Source organism: Panthera tigris, chromosome B2 (genome assembly GCF_018350195.1).
Source record: "Panthera tigris isolate Pti1 chromosome B2, P.tigris_Pti1_mat1.1, whole genome shotgun sequence".
Classification (NCBI taxonomy): domain Eukaryota; kingdom Metazoa; phylum Chordata; class Mammalia; order Carnivora; family Felidae; genus Panthera; species Panthera tigris.
In genome coordinates this window covers 14,443,696-14,461,668 of record NC_056664.1, presented here as the reverse complement: position 1 = coordinate 14,461,668, position 17,973 = coordinate 14,443,696, and the positions used below count along the sequence as shown (strand labels likewise).

The 17,973-nt window shown below is 42.3% G+C and overlaps 2 long non-coding RNA genes across 2 annotated transcripts in view; one reads left to right on the top strand and one right to left on the bottom strand.

The window, feature by feature from the left end:
• The window catches only part of LOC122238347, a 31,995-nt gene extending 18,090 nt beyond the window's left edge, over positions 1-13,905 (top strand). The window contains exons 2-3 of the long non-coding RNA XR_006217256.1: positions 13,099-13,249; positions 13,834-13,905. This is a non-coding gene — a long non-coding RNA (uncharacterized LOC122238347). The remainder of the gene's footprint in view (positions 1-13,098; positions 13,250-13,833) is intronic.
• LOC122238346 lies at positions 250-12,296 on the bottom strand. Its single transcript, XR_006217255.1, has 3 exons — positions 12,167-12,296; positions 9,811-9,914; positions 250-347 (listed from the first exon to the last, which is right to left on the bottom strand). It is a non-coding gene; the product is annotated as an uncharacterized LOC122238346 (long non-coding RNA).
• Positions 13,906-17,973: the final 4,068 nt, after the last annotated feature.

The following is a 17,973-nucleotide window of genomic DNA, read 5'->3' as shown; positions in this document are numbered from 1 at the left end:
GATAAGGTGGGGGCTACTGTGTAGAATGACTGCTCACATATCTGCCCTCTTGTGAATGTGCACGTGCATTATTTACCCTAACAAGCAATGGTGAAAATCCTAACGCTTTGGGTAGAATCATGCAATTTTTCAGAGAGAAGAAACTTCTCCAGAGAATACAGTGTAGATTGTGTGTACTAATTTAGATACACCTATCAAAAAGTTCTTTTTATTCCTCTTGTCTAAAAATTTCAAGCAGACGCCCAGAATTTCAAGTTTAAGTAACCGCGAGAGGAAATCTTCGGTGGCGTGTCTATTTTCTTTTCATTTTCCTGCTACATCCCAGGCAAGAATGGTCGATGAGAAATCTGAAAAACGAGTCAGAAAGTAATCACACTTCTTTGAAAAAAAGTTCATCCCCAGACCCAAGATGAATATTGTAAAGAATCTCATCTTTCCAGAATTGTCAAGCCATCTGGCAAAAGAGCTGACTGATACAATTTCTATTTTATTGACCAAATCCTCATATCCATTTCCTCTTGTCCTCATAAATGTAAATATTTTCCAGTTAAATTTGGGGGGTTGGCAGTAGTGGTGTGGGTGGTTCCTCCCACGGGCTGCTGGGTTTTTTTTTTCCTTTTGAAATGAAATGAAGGCGATTTAGAATTATGAATTAAATGCCTTCCACGTTCACATCTTTGATTCAACAATAGCGTATCTAGGAATTTCTGTCAATAAGTCATTGAGAATGTGTGCAAAAAATAGCCATACAGTATTCATTTCATCACCATTTCTAATAGGAATAAACCGAGAACAACCTAACTTTTCCACAATAGAGGATTATCTTTAAAAGTATGTGTGTAGGACGCCCGGGTGACTCAGTTGGTTAAGCATCAGACTCTTGGTTTGGCTCAGGTCATGATCTCGCGGCTTCGTGTGTTTGAGTCCCGCATCCGGCTCTGCCCGTCTTTAAGATGATAATTGATACGGATTATAGAAGAATAGTAACGCACATGGAAATATGTTCAGGCACGAAGCCTGCTTGACAATCAAGTGTTGACCATCTCACATAATTGACTGAATACTGTACTGAAAGTGAAAAACAGAATGGTTGTGTGGGACAGAGTGGTTATCAGCGTATCGGTTGTTCACCCTCTTGTTGTCTCGCTGACCTTGCCCTGCCTCACGGGAGAGGATCATACTGCACATCGCTAGCCTGGGAAAAAGGGCAAAACCAAGAATTCGCAGCGGTTTCTCCTGTGAACGTGTAGGGCTTTCACACAAAGGTAAAGTCGTAAAATCCCCAGTCAGGGACCTTCCGTATCATGGTGCACCTGCTGTGGGAAACAGTTCGGCAATTCCTCAAAAAGTCAAACAGAATTATCATGGGATCCAGCAATTCTACCCGAGGGATTGAGCTCCGAGGAACTGAAAACAGGGATTCACATAAATACCACGTACCCACGTTCATAGCCGCATAACTCACAATAGCCCCCCACATGGAAACAGCCCAAGTCTCCACCAACAGATAACCAAAATGTGGTATATGATTCGTTCAGCAAAAGGAATGAAATTCTGATACATGCTACAACATGGACAAACCTTGAAAACAGTATGCCATACGAAACAAGCCAGACACAAAAAGATACATATTGTATGATTCAACTTACATGCGGTATGATTCCACTTACGGAATCCATAGATCCACAGGCTAAGCCATAGACATAGCAAGTACAATAGTGGTTATCAGTCGCCAGCAGGGAGGGGAGAATGTGGAGTTATTACTTAATGGGTGGCCACTTTCTGTTTAGGATAATGACAAAGTTTAGGAAATAGACACTGATGGTTACACGACCTCGTGAATAGCCCTCATGCCACTGAGAAATGGTCAATTTAGTGTTATGTGTACTTCGTGAAAAGAAGAAAAAAGGGGAGAGGGGGCGGGAAAAACGGGTAAAGGTGTGAAAGAGAGAAATTTCTAGTTGCAAAATGTGCAAGTCATGGGGATGTGATGCACAGCGTGGGGGCTATAGCTAATAATACTGTATTGTATATTTGAAAGGAGCTGGGAGAATGGATCCTGAAGGTCCTCATCATAAGAAGAAGAAATTTGTAAATACGTATGGTGACAGACATTAACTGTAATTACTGTGATCATTTCAATATGAATTGAATCATTATACTTTACACCTGAAACTAATATAATGTTGTGTCGTTTATACCTCAACCTAAGAAAAGAAAACAAGGCTTAAAAAAAAAAAAAGAAAAAAGAGAAAATAGTACGTACAATATACTTTCTACAACTGTGTAATTCCCACATGCACTTTTGGTTTTAAGATGTCATCATTTGTAGAAGCGCCGGGGTGGCTCAGTCGGGGAAGCGTCCGACTTCAGCTCAGGTCGTGATCTCGCGGTTGACGAGTTCGAGCCCCGCGTCGGGCTCTGTGCTGACGGCTCAGAGGCTGGAGCTTCCTTTGGATTCTGGGTCTCCCTCGCTCTCTGCCCCTCCCCTGCTCATTCTCTCTCTCTCTCTCTCTCTCAAAAATAAATAAACATTAAAAAAAATTTTTAAATAGATGTCATCGTTTGTGGGTGGCAACATTAGCATACTAAAAGCCTTTTTGGAGCAGAGAGGAAGCCACAGTATGTGTACCCACAGTTCGCATTCAACTATTTCAGAAATACTGAACTTTGAGATACTTACATCGTATAGACGAGGAAATGTATACATAAGCATGGAAAAAAGTCTGGAAGATGCTCACAGCTAGTATTTTGGGTGAGGGAATCATGGGTATTTTTTATCATTCCATTTTTTCATGTACGTACTCTCAATTTTTTTCGGCAGGCAGTGCTATCTTTGTGAGAGTAATTTTGTATCTAGTTTTTTTTTTTCTTTTTTTCTTCACTGCTTTTTCTAGAATGATTTTTTGGAACTCACGGTCTTACCACTTCTCCCACAACAAACAGCATACACTCCCACTCTGGACATAATGCCAGAGAATTAAAGTCAGTGTGAAAAGACCTCGCTGTGTTCGGCCAGGGTGAGGGGGACTCACCTTCGCTCAGCTCCTTTTGGCTTCATCCAACTTCCCCGCGCCCGGCATCCACATCAATATTTACACACTCCATCATTCCTCGGGTTATTTATTTTCCTTGGTCCATTTTGCACAGTGACTAAGTTTTGCAGCATGGAAGTTGACAGAATTTGTCGCTGATATCAATCTTTATTACGTTTACTGCTGAGGGCTCAGAAAATGGCGGTCCTGGAGAGCAGCATCTGGCGATAAAGAAAAGCCATGCTTCCTTTTTCAAAAAACTGTTTGTCACTGTTACTCAGAACCTTGACTGACCCATGTTTACATTTCCCCGTGATGTGTTTTCAGTTTTTATGCAAACAACACCCTCAATCCTGCTCCCCAGCCGCCGCCACCCAGAGACGGGGTAGGGACATTCCTCAAGTTCCCTCATCCTCCTCAGGCCTGAGCACTGAATCCCGGGGGGCTTTCTTGTGTCGCACAGCCAACCTCTGACAAAGGGCTGGGTTCTGTTGAGACATCTGCACACTAGGACCTCCTCCTGGAGCTTCTGAAACTGAAGACGCCAACGTAGGAAGGCGGCTCCTCGTGTCTTGCGTGGTGTGTGCGTAAAGAGCAAAGGCTCTAGAAAGAACCCCACTCCCTGCCTCCCTGTTGCTAGCAGTGATCATTGACAGATTACTCAACTGCTCTATGCCTCAATGGCCACATGGGGCAGATAGTATTGCCTCCCCGTCTTACTTTAGGCTCTTTTAACAAAACACCGTAGACGAGGTGGCTTTTTTTCTCAAGGTTCTGGAGGCTGGACGTCCATGACCAGGATGCCAGTGTGGCATCCTCTCTGACACCTCTGTCTTCGTGGTGTGCATCCGGCTGCCTTCTTGTCGACCTCACGCGGCAGAGAGCAGAAAGGAAGCAAGCTGTCTCTCGTCACTTCCGAAAGGACGCGAATCCCATCACGAGGGCTCTGCCCTCATGACCAAACCATCTCGCAAAGGCCCCCACCTCCTAATGCCAACCCGGGGTGGGGGGGGTTAGGGTTTCAAAATAGGAAACAAACACGCAGCACATAACACTACCTCATGCGGTTGTTATCACAGCAAATAAGTTAGTACATTTCAAAGACTTGGACTAGTCACCCAGGGCACAGTTGCACACAACGAAGATTAGTTTGTGCTCCTATAACGTGGAACAGGCTCCCGTGAAAGGCAGACATTCTCCTGGTGACTCGCTTTTCACCTTCACCGGCAAGATCTGCGTTGAGGGTGGCAGCTCCTCCCCACTGTAGGTCCAGAAAGAAGTAGAACTTCCAAACTGGTCTTCATGCAGTACTTGATTCGTGTTGGTCGATGGCCTCAAGCAACGAGGCTAGGCAAAAGAATGCCAGGAACCAAAATTAATGCAAAAACTTGCTTAATGTGCAGCCAGGGGAGATGGAAAAAAGCAGTGTTGACAGAGCTATGAACAGCAACTAGGTTTTAACGCTCTCAGCCGCTGGCTCAGATTAGCATCGTCTTACATGCAGAGAAACACGGAATAGATAGTTGGGTCCTAGCAACCTCCTTAGCCATTCTGCCAAGCATGAAAATCACGTCCATAAGCAAAATACGTACCTGAATTAGCTTTCGAACTTTTTTTTTTTATTATTATTGTTACTATTGAATGAAGTTTTACAAAGTGCCCCTGCCCCTGGGTTCACCACCTAGATAAAGGCATAGAACATTATTAGCGTGCCAGAACCTTGTAATGACTCTTAGTTATTAACCCCCTTCCTCCTTATGGTAGGGATTCTTCGGACTTGAATCATCACAGACCTGTTTTTATTGTTTTTGAACTTTATATAGATGGTATCACACATAAATACTTCCCATGTCCAGTTTCCTTTGTTCAGTATTATGTCTGTGAGATTCATGTTGCATGAAGAGTTTGTGCTTTTTCTTTGTTGCATCATGTGAGTATTTTATTATAGTAAATATGCCACATGAATATACCCATCTACTCTTGATAAGCATTTGTTTTAAGTTTGGAATCATGACAAATCTTATTTTCCCATGTATACATTTAAATCTGCAAATCTCCATCTTAGAACTATTTTGGCAACATGCCTCAAGTTTTGAGATATAGTATTTTCTTTTTTTTTTTTAAAGATTTAATTTTTAAAAAATTTTTTGAGAGCGAGAGAGCACGTGTGCGAGAAAACTCAGAGGAGGGGCAGAGAGGAGAGAGAATGCCAAGCAGGCTCCACACTCAGGTGGGAGCTTGACGTGGGCTTGATCTCACGACCCCAGGATCATGACCTGAGTCAAAATCAAGAGTTGGACACTCAACCGGACGAGCCACCCAGACGCCGATATATAGTATTTTCATCTTTATTTCATTCAAAATACTTTCTAATTTCCAATATGATTTCTTTTTTGACTCTTGGATTACTTAGAAGTTCATTGCTTAGTTATCAAACATTTGAAGACGCTCTTAGACATGATTCTGTGATTGATCTCTCTAGCTTAATTCTACTGTGCTATGAGAATACACTCTGTGTGATTGCTGTTCTTTGAAATTTGTTACGACCTCCTTTGTGGCCCAGTATTTACTTAGATCTGGTGAAATATTCCTTGGACGCTTGTATATTCTACAGTTTGAAGGTGCAGTTTTCAATATGTGTCAATTAGATCAAGTTCGTCAGAAGTATCACTCGAATACTTTGTGTATCTACTTGTTTTATCAATTACTAGAAAAGTAGTAAATTCTTCCACTACACTTGTACATTTGCCCAATTCTCCTTTGGGTTCTACCAACTTTTGATTTATATGTTTTAAAGCAATGTGTTAGGTGCACACAAATTTAGGATTGTTACATCTTCCTGTTGAATTGGCCCTTTTTTCACTAACTGAATTTGTTTCCTTCATCAACAAAAAATTCATGTTTTTCTCTAGTACAATCTCTTGCCGTAACAAGTGTCTTTTTTCTACCAATACTAGAGCTTTACTTAGTGGTTGCATAGTATATACTTTCAAATTTACTTACATTTGAGTTATGTCTTTGTAAGCAGCATATAGGTGGGTTTTTTTAATACAGTCTGAATATTTTTGTTTTAATTGGAATGTTCTCTTTACATTTAACATAATTATTGATAAATGTAGATTTATACTTCCTACAACTACTTGTGTTCTGTTTGTCCCTTCTGTTCTTTGTTCTCATTTTCTCTCCTTTCTAGACTTCTTTGGCATTTACTGAGTATACGTCTTTCCATTTTCGATTTGATTTTTAGTTATACCCTTTTGTATCATTACTTTGGTGGTCACCCCAGAGATAACAATATGCGACCTTGATTTATGAATCAATCTCAACATGTGGTTTTGCCACTTTCTGGATTTAGAGTAGTCATTATATTTACTCCTTTATAGTCTTCTGTGCTGTCGTTTTCATGTTTTTTAATTCCACATATATTTTAAACACCACAAGACATTGTTATTTTTGTTTTAATCAAGCAATATGAATGTAGATTTACCCACACATTTATCCTTCCCAGGGCTCTCCACCCCTTATCTGTTTTACACTGTTTCCTTCTAGAATTATTTTGTTTCTTTTTTTTTTTAATACGAAATTTATTGTCAAATAGGTTTCCATAAAACACCCAGTACTCATCCCAACAGGTACCTTCCTCAATGCCCACCCCCACCATCCCCTCCCTCCCACCCCCCATCAAACCTCAGTTGATTCTCAGTTTTTAAGAGTCTCTTATGGTTTGCCTTCTTCCTTCTCTGTAACTTCCCCTCCCCTTCTCCTCCCCCATGGTCTTCTGTTAAGTTTCTCAGGATCCACATAAGAGTGAAAACATATGGTATCGGTCTTTCTCTGTATGACTTATTTCACTTAGCATAACACTCTCCAGTTCTACCCACATTGCTACAAAAGGTCATATTTCATTCTTTCTCATTGCCAAGTAGTATTCCATTGTATATATAAACCACAACTTCCTTACCCATTCACCAGTTGATGGACATTTAGGCTCTTTCTATAATTTGGCTATTGTTGAAAGTGCTGCTATAAACATTGGGGTACAAGTGCCCCTATGCATCAGCACTCCTGTATCCCTTGGGTAAATTCCTAGCAGTGCTATTGTGGGGTCATAGGGTAGATCTATTTGCAATTTTTTGAAGAACCTCCACACTGTTTCCCAGAGCGGCTGCACCCGTTTGCATTCCCACCAACAGTGCAAGAGGGTTCCCGTTTCTCCACATCCTCTCCAGCATCTATAGTCTCCTGATTTGTTCATTTTAGCTACTCTGACCGGCGTGAGGTGGTATCTCAGTGTGGTTTTGATTTGTAGTTCCCTGATGAGGACTGACATTGAGCATCTTTTCATGTGCCTGTTGGCCATCTGGATGTCTTCTTTAGAGAAGTGTCTATTCATGTCTTCTGCCCATTTCTTCACTGGATTATTTGTTTTTCAGGTGTGAAGTTTGGTGGGTTCTTTATAGATTTTGGATACTAGCCTTTTGTCCGATATGTAATTTGCAAGTATCTTTTCCCATTCCATTGGTTGCCTTTTAGTTTTATCGATAGTTTCCTTTGCAGTGCAGAAGCTTTTTATCTTTGCAAGATCCCAATAGTTCATTTGTGCTTTTAATTCCCTTGCCTTTGGAGATGTGTCAAGTAAGAAATTGCTGCGGCTGAGGTCAGAGAGGTTTTTTTCCTGCTTTCTCCTCTAGGGTTTTGATGGTTTCCTGTCTCGCATTCAGATCCTTCATCCATTTTGAGTTTATTTTTGTGAATGGTGTAAGAAAGTGGTCTGGTTTCATTCTTCTGCATGTTGCTGTCCAGTTCTCCCAGCACCCTTTGTTAAAGAATTATTTTCTTTCTATCTGAAGATCTCTCTTTGGTATTTTATTCTCAGGGTCCTGCCAAAAGTGAATTATCTGAAAAAGTTTTTATTATGCCTTCATTTTGAAAGATCTTGTGTTTGAGTACAGAATTCTACCGCTTCTAAGGGAGAAGTTATTTCCTTACTTATTTGTTTATGTTTAACACTTTAATAATGTCATTCTTCTGGTTTCGCAAGGTCTATTGTTAGTGCTGTTATTAGTCTCATAAATGTACCGCGCCTCTCTTCTCTTCTGCTGCTTTTAACATCTTTGTTTGATTGTCAACAGCTTCACCATGATATTCTAGTATAGTTGGTGGTGGTGGTGTAGGGTGGGGAGGGGTTGGTTTTGGTTTTTTTTTTTTTTTTCTTTTCTTTTCTTTTTCTGTTTTGTTTTTGTCTTTTGTTTTTATCCTGTCTTGAAAAATCCCTTTGAAGATTTTCCAGCCAGCCAAAATAAATATTGGGGTATGGAGCAACCTTGTATGGTGACAGATGGCAACTAGATTTATCATGGTGATCACTTCATAATGTATATACATGCTAAATCACTATGTTGTGCCCCCGAAACTAATATTGTATGTCAACTATACTTCAATAAAATAAGGATAAATAGTCTGAGATATCCTCAGAAAGAATAATGATATTTAAAATATCTTTATGATTACACACATATTAGGCTATGTAAAATTGTTCCACAGCTCACTGATGCTTTTACATTTGTTTGCATTATTTCTTCTGAGCTTCCTGCTAGTTTCCGTTCCTATCTTCAAGTTCACTAATCTTTATTTAGCCATGTCTAATACACTGCTCGTCCCATCTCATGTATCATTTTGTCTCAGACATTCCAGTTTTTACCTTCAGGAGTTTTATTTGGGTCTTTTAAAAATATCTTCCATATCTCTACTTTCCCATTTGAACATATATAATATAGCTCTGGCAACTATTTTAGTGACCTCCTCTGCTCATTCTAACATTTGTATCAGTTCTGGATTGATTTCAATCGATGATTCTCTCCCTCTGTTTTACTGTTCTTTGAATGCCTGGTAATCTCTGTTTGAATGCTAGACATTGTGCATTTTACCCTGTTGGGTTCCTGATATTTTTGTGTTTATAAAATCTTTACCTTTGTTCTGGGATGCAGTTATTTGGAAGCGATTTGAATCTTTCACATGTAACTTTTATGAGTTGTTAAGTAGGTCCATAGCCATGATCTATCTAAAGCTAATTATTCTCCTCTAGAGGAGAGACACCATTCCTGGGTATTCTCCCCAAATATCTCATGGATTAGGAGATTTTCCAGTGTGGCTGATGGGAACAGTTATGATTCCCAGCTTTCGCAAGTGCCAGGTGCCATTCTCTTGTTCTTTTGTCTCTTTCCCCCATTTTTGAATAGTTTTGGACATAGATCTATACTTCGCTATATACTTAGGGGGGACCTTTGTAGATCTCCAGGGTTTTCTCTCTGTGCAGCCCTCTCCTTTCTAGCATACTGTCGTGTGAGCTGTGGCCACAATAACCTTCCTAACCTCAGCTTCATGTCCTCGGTTCTGCCTGGGTTTCCCCTCCTGCACTGCAGCCTGGGAATTCTCTTGAGACAGTAAGCTAAGGCATTCATAGGACACCCCTTTGTCTCCTGTCTGTCCTTTATTGCCTGATGGGAAGTCTTGAAAATTGTTGTTTTGTGTATTTTGTATATTTTTGGTTGTTCTTTCAAAAGGAAAGTAGATCCAGACCCCTTACCTCCACCTTGGCAGAAGCAGAAATAAGTGTGCCCCATTTTAAGATTTTATTTGACTCCGGGACTCTTTCTTATGGTGCCTACTTTGGGAGATTGTAGGTTAAAGCATCCAATCCACATGAATAACAGAATCTGACAGACACTAGACACTTGGTAGTTTTTTTTTTTTTGAGCTAAGAAATGAAATTTACCTTTTAAACTCCAATTCCTTTGAGAGGTAACACTTCTCACACCATTAACATTCATTAACGCTGATTAGTTTATCTGAAGATTGGTTTTCCATTTATTTTCTTGTCTATCAGAAATCCAAAAAATGGGGGACATAAAATTATAGAATCAGAAAATTAGGTTGCGAGGAGAGAATGACGATAAGGAGCAAAGCTTGATAGTGTCAAAGGATCTTTGTTCTTAGAGCTTCTTTTTTTTTTAATGTTTATTTATTTATTTTGAGAGACAGAGACAGAGCATGAGTAGGGGAAGAGCAGAGAGAAAGACACAGAATCCGAAACAGGGTCCAGGCTCCGAGCTGTCAGCACAGAGCCCGACGCGGGGCTCAAACTCACAAACCGTGAGATCATGACCTGAGCCGAAGCCGGACGCTCAGCCGACTGAGCCACCCAGGCGCCCCAGAGCTTCTTTTTACAAGTGAGGCAATTCCTTCAGAGGTTAAATAACTTGCCTAATATCATACAGCTTGGAATGGAAAGGCTAGGGTTAGAACCCGAGTTTAAATTAGATAATGCACATAGATGTGGCCTGTCATATAGGAATGAACAAGAGAAGCCAGTTCTCTTTCCTTCTAAATCTAATGCTGGGGTAGGGGTACTGAATAAAGAAGGGAGTCTCGTCTGGGGCTCCTGGGTGGCTCAGTCGGCAAGTGTCCAACTTCAGTTCAGGTCATGATCTCAGGGTTCATGGGTTTGAGCCCTGTGTTGGGCTCTGTGCTGACAGCTCAGAGCCTGGAGCCTGCTTAGGATTCTGTTTCTCCCTCTCTCTCTGCTCCTCCCCTGTTCATGCTCCGTCTCTCTCAAAAATAAATAAACATTAAAAAAAAAAAAAAAGAAGTGAGTCTTGGGATATTCTTCAAAGGGTCCACAGTTAATAAGCTGGCCTCCTGAACTGGCCTGAGACATTGGAACAAGCATGCCAGGGGTAAGGGAGGAAAAAGAAGGAGACGTAGAGGCCACTTGAGGACAGTAAGCACAGAAGAGAATGGAAACAAGTAACATATATGTCAAATAAAAAAGCCACTGCCACCAACTAGAAAGACTTTCAAATTCACCTTCCTTCCTTCTTGCCTCTTGGAATCTTCTCATCCACTGGCTCCCCAAGGCCCATTAATCCATCGGCTTCCTATCTTGTTTCGGCTGCTCTGAGTTTCATAGACTGGCTTTGGTCTAGATACTCAGTTCTGCCTCACCAACTCCGTAAGATTCTGCTTCAGGCATCTGTCCAAAGTGCCTAGTGCCTCAACTCTTTCAGCCCAGCCCCCAGAACACTGCTGGCTCAGGCTACAATGGGGTAGAAGCGCCAGACCCGCATGGTCCAAAACTTGCCTCTGAGCCAGCACGGAATCTGAATGAGGATTGAGCTGTGTCCTGATTTCTGCTATAAGCTCAACACAATCACAAGGATTAGCCCAATCGCAGCCTCCTACCACATTATGCCTTGAAGAGAATGGTGAAATGAAGGAGTTTTCCATTCTGCAGGCGGAACACCTTCTGCTCCAGGGAAAAATGAACAGATTTTGTTTAAAGACTCTCGTCCTAAGGCTACAGAACTGGATTGCCCAGGAGGCCGTGGGCCCATTGGTGGAGAGAGAGAGAGACAGAGACAAACAGACAGAGAGACACTGACACTGGGTAGCTGGGTGGATAGAAGAGATGTTGTCCAGAGTTTTCTACGAGGACGTAACAGTCTTCTGGTGGGACTGACCTGTGGATTTCAAGGGACCGTATTCTGGGATCACAGCTCTAGGTGGGAATCCACCGGTACTGAGTCTGGCTGAGGCCAAACTTTGTAACATGCCCAGAGCACACACAGGTGCCCAACAGGTGGCAGAGGACCAGCATTGGATACAGCGTCCAAGGAACACAGGAGTTAAATGATAAGGGATGTCATAGTTATAGACTAAGTCATGCAACTGCCCCGTTTTGCTGGTATCACATAAGTTTTTCAACTTACGCAATTAATCATCAAAGTTATGATCATACCGACACTTTCTGGCCCCTTGATATGAAACAGGCACTTTTTCTAAGCACTTACACACACAGTGTCATTTCATCCTTCCACCACAACCTTCCATAAACAAGACAGCTACTAGCATTTGCATTTTACTAATGAGAAGACTGAGGCACAGAATGGTTACGTGACTTGCCAACATCAGGCAGTGACTGAGCAGTGGAGCCCCGAGCGCAGCAGGGCTGGTCCTGGACCTCCCTCCAGTCCGATGGTGGGGGCTTGGGGGCCAGGTATAATTGGATTTACAAAGAAAGAAGAAAAGAACGGCTGTGCTTCCCATTCCCAGATACCAAAGCAAAGTTTTACCTTCTGCACCAACCAGCCTTGAGGAGAGGCTGGCTTCTTTCGTAGAATTGGAGTATGCTTGAGGGCAGCCGGCACGTCGATAGAACGGTTCGCCCTCTGAAGTGTCTGTAGAAAAAAATATCTCCAAATTCTGCTTCCTTGCATGATATGAAGAAAGAGCAGAAGACACACGTTCAGTAGGCTCAAAGGTCTTAAGGAGAATTCCATGAGGAAAACAAGAAAACCAAAAAAACAAAGAACAGCAACCACATCAAAAACCCTTCAATTTTTAATTTTTATTTGGCCTTTCGTGCGTGTGCGTGTGTGTGCGCGGCATTTTGAGTTTCTCCTTTTGGATGGATGTAAATTCAACGGCTTTGCTAGTCGACTTTAAATTTAGGTAAGAACCTTAATATAAATGGCAGTTTTTCAACCAAGTATCCAGTCCAGTAGTCTCCCCTTATCCAAGGGGGATGAATTCTGAGACTCCCAGAAGGCGCTTAAAATTGCAGATAGAACCAACCCCTATATACGCCGTTCTCCTACATGGACATACCTACCACACAGATTTATTTATAAATTAGGCTCAGGAAGGGGCGCCTGGGTGGCTCAGTCAGTTAAGCGTCCGACTTCCACTCAGGTCATGATCTCACGGTTCATGGGTTCGAGCCCCGCGTCGGGCTCTGTGCTGACAGCTCGGAGCCTGGAGCCTGCTTCGGAATTTGTGTCTCCTTCTCTCTCTCTGCCCCTCTCCCCTTCACACACTGTCTCTCTCTCTCTCTCTCTCAAAAATAAATAAACATTAAATAAAAAATTTTAAATTAGGCTCAGGAAGAGGTTAATGGCAATAACTAATAATAAAGAACAATTATAACCACATACTAAAATAAGAGTTACATGAATGTGGTCTCTCTCAAAGTATCTTACTGTACTGTACTTCCTCTTCTTCTCAGGACGATGCAAGATGAGAAAATGCGTATGTGATGAGGTAAAGTGAGGTAAGCACCATGACGAACCATTAGGCTGCCACCCACCTTCCGACCATATGTTAGGAGGATCATCAGATCGTGGGTCATGGTTGACCTGGGGAAACTGAAACCACAGGTAAGGAGGCTGGAGGGATTACTGTGTTTCGGTAATTTATACTACTTGACCCAACGTAATTTTCCCCAAATATTTTGATCAGCATTTTGAAGAGGCAGAGCATCAGGTGCACGAGAGCACAAACTAAATGTAATTAGCAATTATGAAATAAATCTTAAAACTTGGGCTCTCAACCTCAAGAGGCTTAATCGGAGCAGAGACACCAGAAAAAAACACACATCAAAGGGCTTGACAAAATGCCCCCAGACAAATCGCTGGTGTGCGAAATAGGTGCATTCGTATGAATGAGAGCTAGTCTTGTCATAATACGTGGGCACGTCGGTACTCTACACGCACTATATGCTGTTGCGTTTAATCTTCGCTTCCAGATGAGGGAATGAAGACCAGAGGTGTTAGCTCGTCCCCAACCACACAGCTAGCAAGTGACAGAACCAGGTCTCGAGGCCCAGCCTCTCTGGCCCTATCACGCTTGCTCTTACCCCTCCCCTTCTTTCTTTTTTTACTTGCGGTCTTTTGTGTTTCCATACAAAGTTTAGGATTTTTTTTGTTCTCGCTCGGCGAAATCTTGCCTCCGCCCTTTCTAGAGAGACGCAGCGCGGTGAAGTCGGACATTCCGAGCAGAAGGGGTAACGGACAAATCCACAACAGAAATACAGGTACGATCGGCTTAGCGGAGGGGGGGGGGGGGGGGGACGGGACTCAGCATCAATTGGCAAGGTAGAGGGGAATTTGATAAGGTGAAAAATAAAATAGTGTCGAGGGGTACTATAATCAAGGGGAAAAAAAAAAGACCTTAAAATTTAAAATATAATAAAATTATAAAATATAAAATATAATAAAAGTATAATATAAATAAAATATAATAAATATAAACAATTATAATATAATATATAATATGATATATAATATAATATAATATATAAAAAACATAAAATAAAATATAAAATAATATAAAATATAAATATAAAATATAAAAATATAAAAAACAAAAAACAAAAAATAAAATAATGTAAAATATAAATATAAAATATAAATATAAAATATAAATATATAAACAACATAAAATATAAAAATATAAAAAACATAAAATGTAAAATATAAAAAACAATAACAATAACAATAATGAAGAAAAACCAGATAAGGAAGGATGAGGGTATGTTGACCCCTATTTCAACTTCCCTGATTCCTTCTTCACAAAATCATTTAGGGAATAGAGAGACAATAGGAGGGCAAAGGCACTTAATCAGAGATTTTACAAACCACTAAATCAAAAGAGACTGTGAAATCCCCGCCCGGGGAAGCTAACAGTGAGATTAAGTGGATTAGTCTACTGTACAGGAATCCGGGGAATGTGGCTCCGTGTGATTTTTTGTTGTGGGTTACCCGGCAGCAACCTTACGGTTTTACATCTCCCCGAAACATATGGGCTTGTGCCGCCCTTCTGCAAACTAGCAAGAAAAAGCAGCGCCTGGCTGGCCCGGGGCCTTCCCTGCACCGGGCTGGCTGATTTCTGGAGGGCGAAGGATACCGATATTTTACCAAGAGTTTGAGCCGGCAGCATGTTGAAAATGACAAGGCAATCGGGCTAAGCACACCCGTCATTTCCACGCCCAGAACCTGGTTCGTGATGGTGGCGGGGGTGGGGGGTGAGTGGCACAAGGGCACCAGAAGCTGGAATTAGGAGTCCTGGCATCAGCCCTCCCAAAGAAAGACGGAGAAGAAGGCCCTCTGGACTGTATGCCTCCTCCCAAACTTTGGGGGAAACTGCTACCTGACGACCATCTAGAAGAGTGCCTTCTAAGCTTCCTTCCTTCTGGTGGTAACGGCCCCGGCAGCAGCCGTGGAAATTAAACACACAGACCAACCACACAGGTTGCTGGTCTTCAGAAATCTGCGTCCAAACTCCAAAAACCTAGAGCCCTGGAAAGATACGTGCACGAACTATGACCTGCCAGAGTTAACAGTTTACATCAGCAGTCTATCATAAATAATTAATATAGCCCTAGGAGATATAAAGCCAATGACATGGTATCTCTCCCTTGGCTCTAAATGCAACTCCAGATAACCTACTTTGAACAGTAATGTGTTCACAGTATGTGGGAATTAACTGCTCAATATAATAAGTACTATTGAATTTCCCATCTCCGCACAGATAAAGGGCAACCGCCCCCCAAAACACAGTAATAACAGTAACGGAGTGATGGGGGGCGGGGAGAAGAATCTCGTTTTTTTTTATTACAACCTTAAAATGTTATAGGTTAAAATAATCTTAAAGGGTTTAAAAAACAGCAATTAAATCTTTCCATTTCTGTTTTCCAAGCCTGCCGCTGAGAAAATGAGGGCCTAAGAGCCATACGGTGCTATAGCCTTGCTAATAACGCTCGGTGCAAAATCTCATTAATTCAGTCTGGCTCTTCAGATCAGCCGCTAAATCCTTGTATTGTCACTTATCCTCTGGCCTTTTCAGGATTTCCATAGCCTAACTAGCAGTATCTCCATGGAAACCAAGCAGTCCTGCTTTGCACATCCCGGAACTTTTTGTTCCTGACAAAGCTTGACAAATCACATGCAGCATGGAGAGTTTAACATAGCGAACCAAACCCTGACCCATGCTTAGAAATGATAAACCCAAGCATACCCGCTTTATTATAAATGATTTCCTTACAAGATACTTAACCAAGCCGGTGAAATGTTGAACCAGACAAGTTTCAAGAACAAGGTGCTGGAGGGAGAAAGGGGGAAAAAAAAAAAAAAAAGGCAAATAAATAAATAAGTAGATAAATAAGAACCCCAGGCGTGTTCAGCTGTAGGTTTTGGGATCTCATTTTCTGTCTAATTGACTTAAACTGAAAGCAAGCAAAGGAGAAAACGAGCAAGAGGGAGGCCTATTTCTGAACCATTCTCCAGCCTGAGAAGTGGCCTTTCTTTTCCGCTGTGAGTCGGAGGGAAAAATCCTACATTCGTTCCCTTGTTTTCCCTGAGTCCTGCAGAGGATGGGCTTAGGAATCGAACAGGTCTCTATGCCTGGCAACTGCTTTTTGGCTGTTCAGCCTGGCTCTTTGGAGCCGAGGCTCTCAGCCCTGGGAAATGTGGAGGCATCTCTGGCCCTGGAAAATGAGGCTGACCTCGCTGTAGAGAGAGGTTGAACTGGCGTGCAAGGGCGACAAAATGGCAGAGAGAGGAGAGGGGTTTCCGGGGTCCTGTTTCCGGAGAAGTGGACAGGACCCGACAGAGAATACACATACACATTCTTGTTTTCAGCTCTCAGTTCCTCACAGAACGGGTGTCCTAGGCCTACCCAGAGGCCACATCATGACCTATGAACTACTCCTGCGTCTTAGCCAGGCTCGAAGGTGGTGTGGGGCAAAGTGAGAGAGCTGTACGTTCTGAAGGAGGAAAGACCCTTCATGGGCTCCTCTGTCTTACTGCTGTGTTACCTGCCATAGATGAGGCTTCCTATTGGTACACAGGGACAAGGGTGTCCAATGACTCTTCGAGGTGACACAGAGTCACCATTATGAGCCTCTCTCCCCGAGTCTCCTGTCTTTCTTCTGTCACCTGTGCCATACCACAGGCCGGTGAGAGAAAAAGGCACAGGTGTGGAAGAGGGAGGCCCGAGAAACACCACAAGACTTTGACTTGATTCTGCCTCTATGGTCTGGGCCTTGACCTCACTTAGAATCACACGAGGGATGTTTAAGGGACTTAGACAAGGTCTTCCTTCCTTGGGTCTTCTTGGGTTCGAGCCCGGCAGTGTTTTAGAGACGCCATGATATTTGCGGCCTTGGGCGTACTTCGCCTTGACAAAACAGACAGGACTAGACTGACCTCTGGGTTTGACGGCCGCACCCAGACTCTCATTACCCAAGAACTCGCCGGCACGGTGCTATCGGATGTTGGCAACAGTGACGAGTTCTGGACACACCGTGGACGTTCCACAAACATTTGCCGATGAACTGGATTGGTGCCTGTAAGATCCGAGAGTTCCGTCTGATTCTTCAGAGCAAGAGTAAATGAGGCTTAGTCTCATTTCAACCTTCAGTGAACTTTACTGCACTCTTTGCCTTTATACAATAATAATCACACAATAATAATAGCCACTAGCTCTTACCAAGTTCTTACTCTGTAATAGTAGGCATTCTTCTGAGCGGTTCACGTATATTAGCTGCTTTAATCCTTGTAACTACCATCTGGAAAAGATACTATTAATGAGCCCATATTATTAACTTCATTTTATCAATGAAGATACTGAGACACAGAGAGCTTAAGTGACTTGCTCAAGCTCTCAGAGCTGGTTAGTGGTAGAACCCGGCTTTGATGCCAGAAAATACATTTCACCCCTACCCTTTGCTGTCTTGTGATATTATCGGTGCTAAGTGTCTCCGATCAGAACAATCAGTTAATTATCGTAGCTAACAGTTACTAAATGTTCGCTGTGTGCCAGGCGCCATTCTAAATTTACGTGCATAACCCTATCTACCTTTACGACAACATGTCAGGCTCGTTCTATGAGGTAGACCCTATTATAAGCATCATTTGACAGATGAGGAAACTGAAACACAGAGAGCTTAAATAACTCACTCCAAGTCATATAACCAGTAGATGACAAAACGGATTCAAACCCAAGCCACATGGTTCCAGAGGCTTCTGTCAGCCAGAACTCCTATTTCTCTGATCAGTCCAGGCAAAATGGAGAATCATATTGGAGAGCCTGGGTGGCTCAG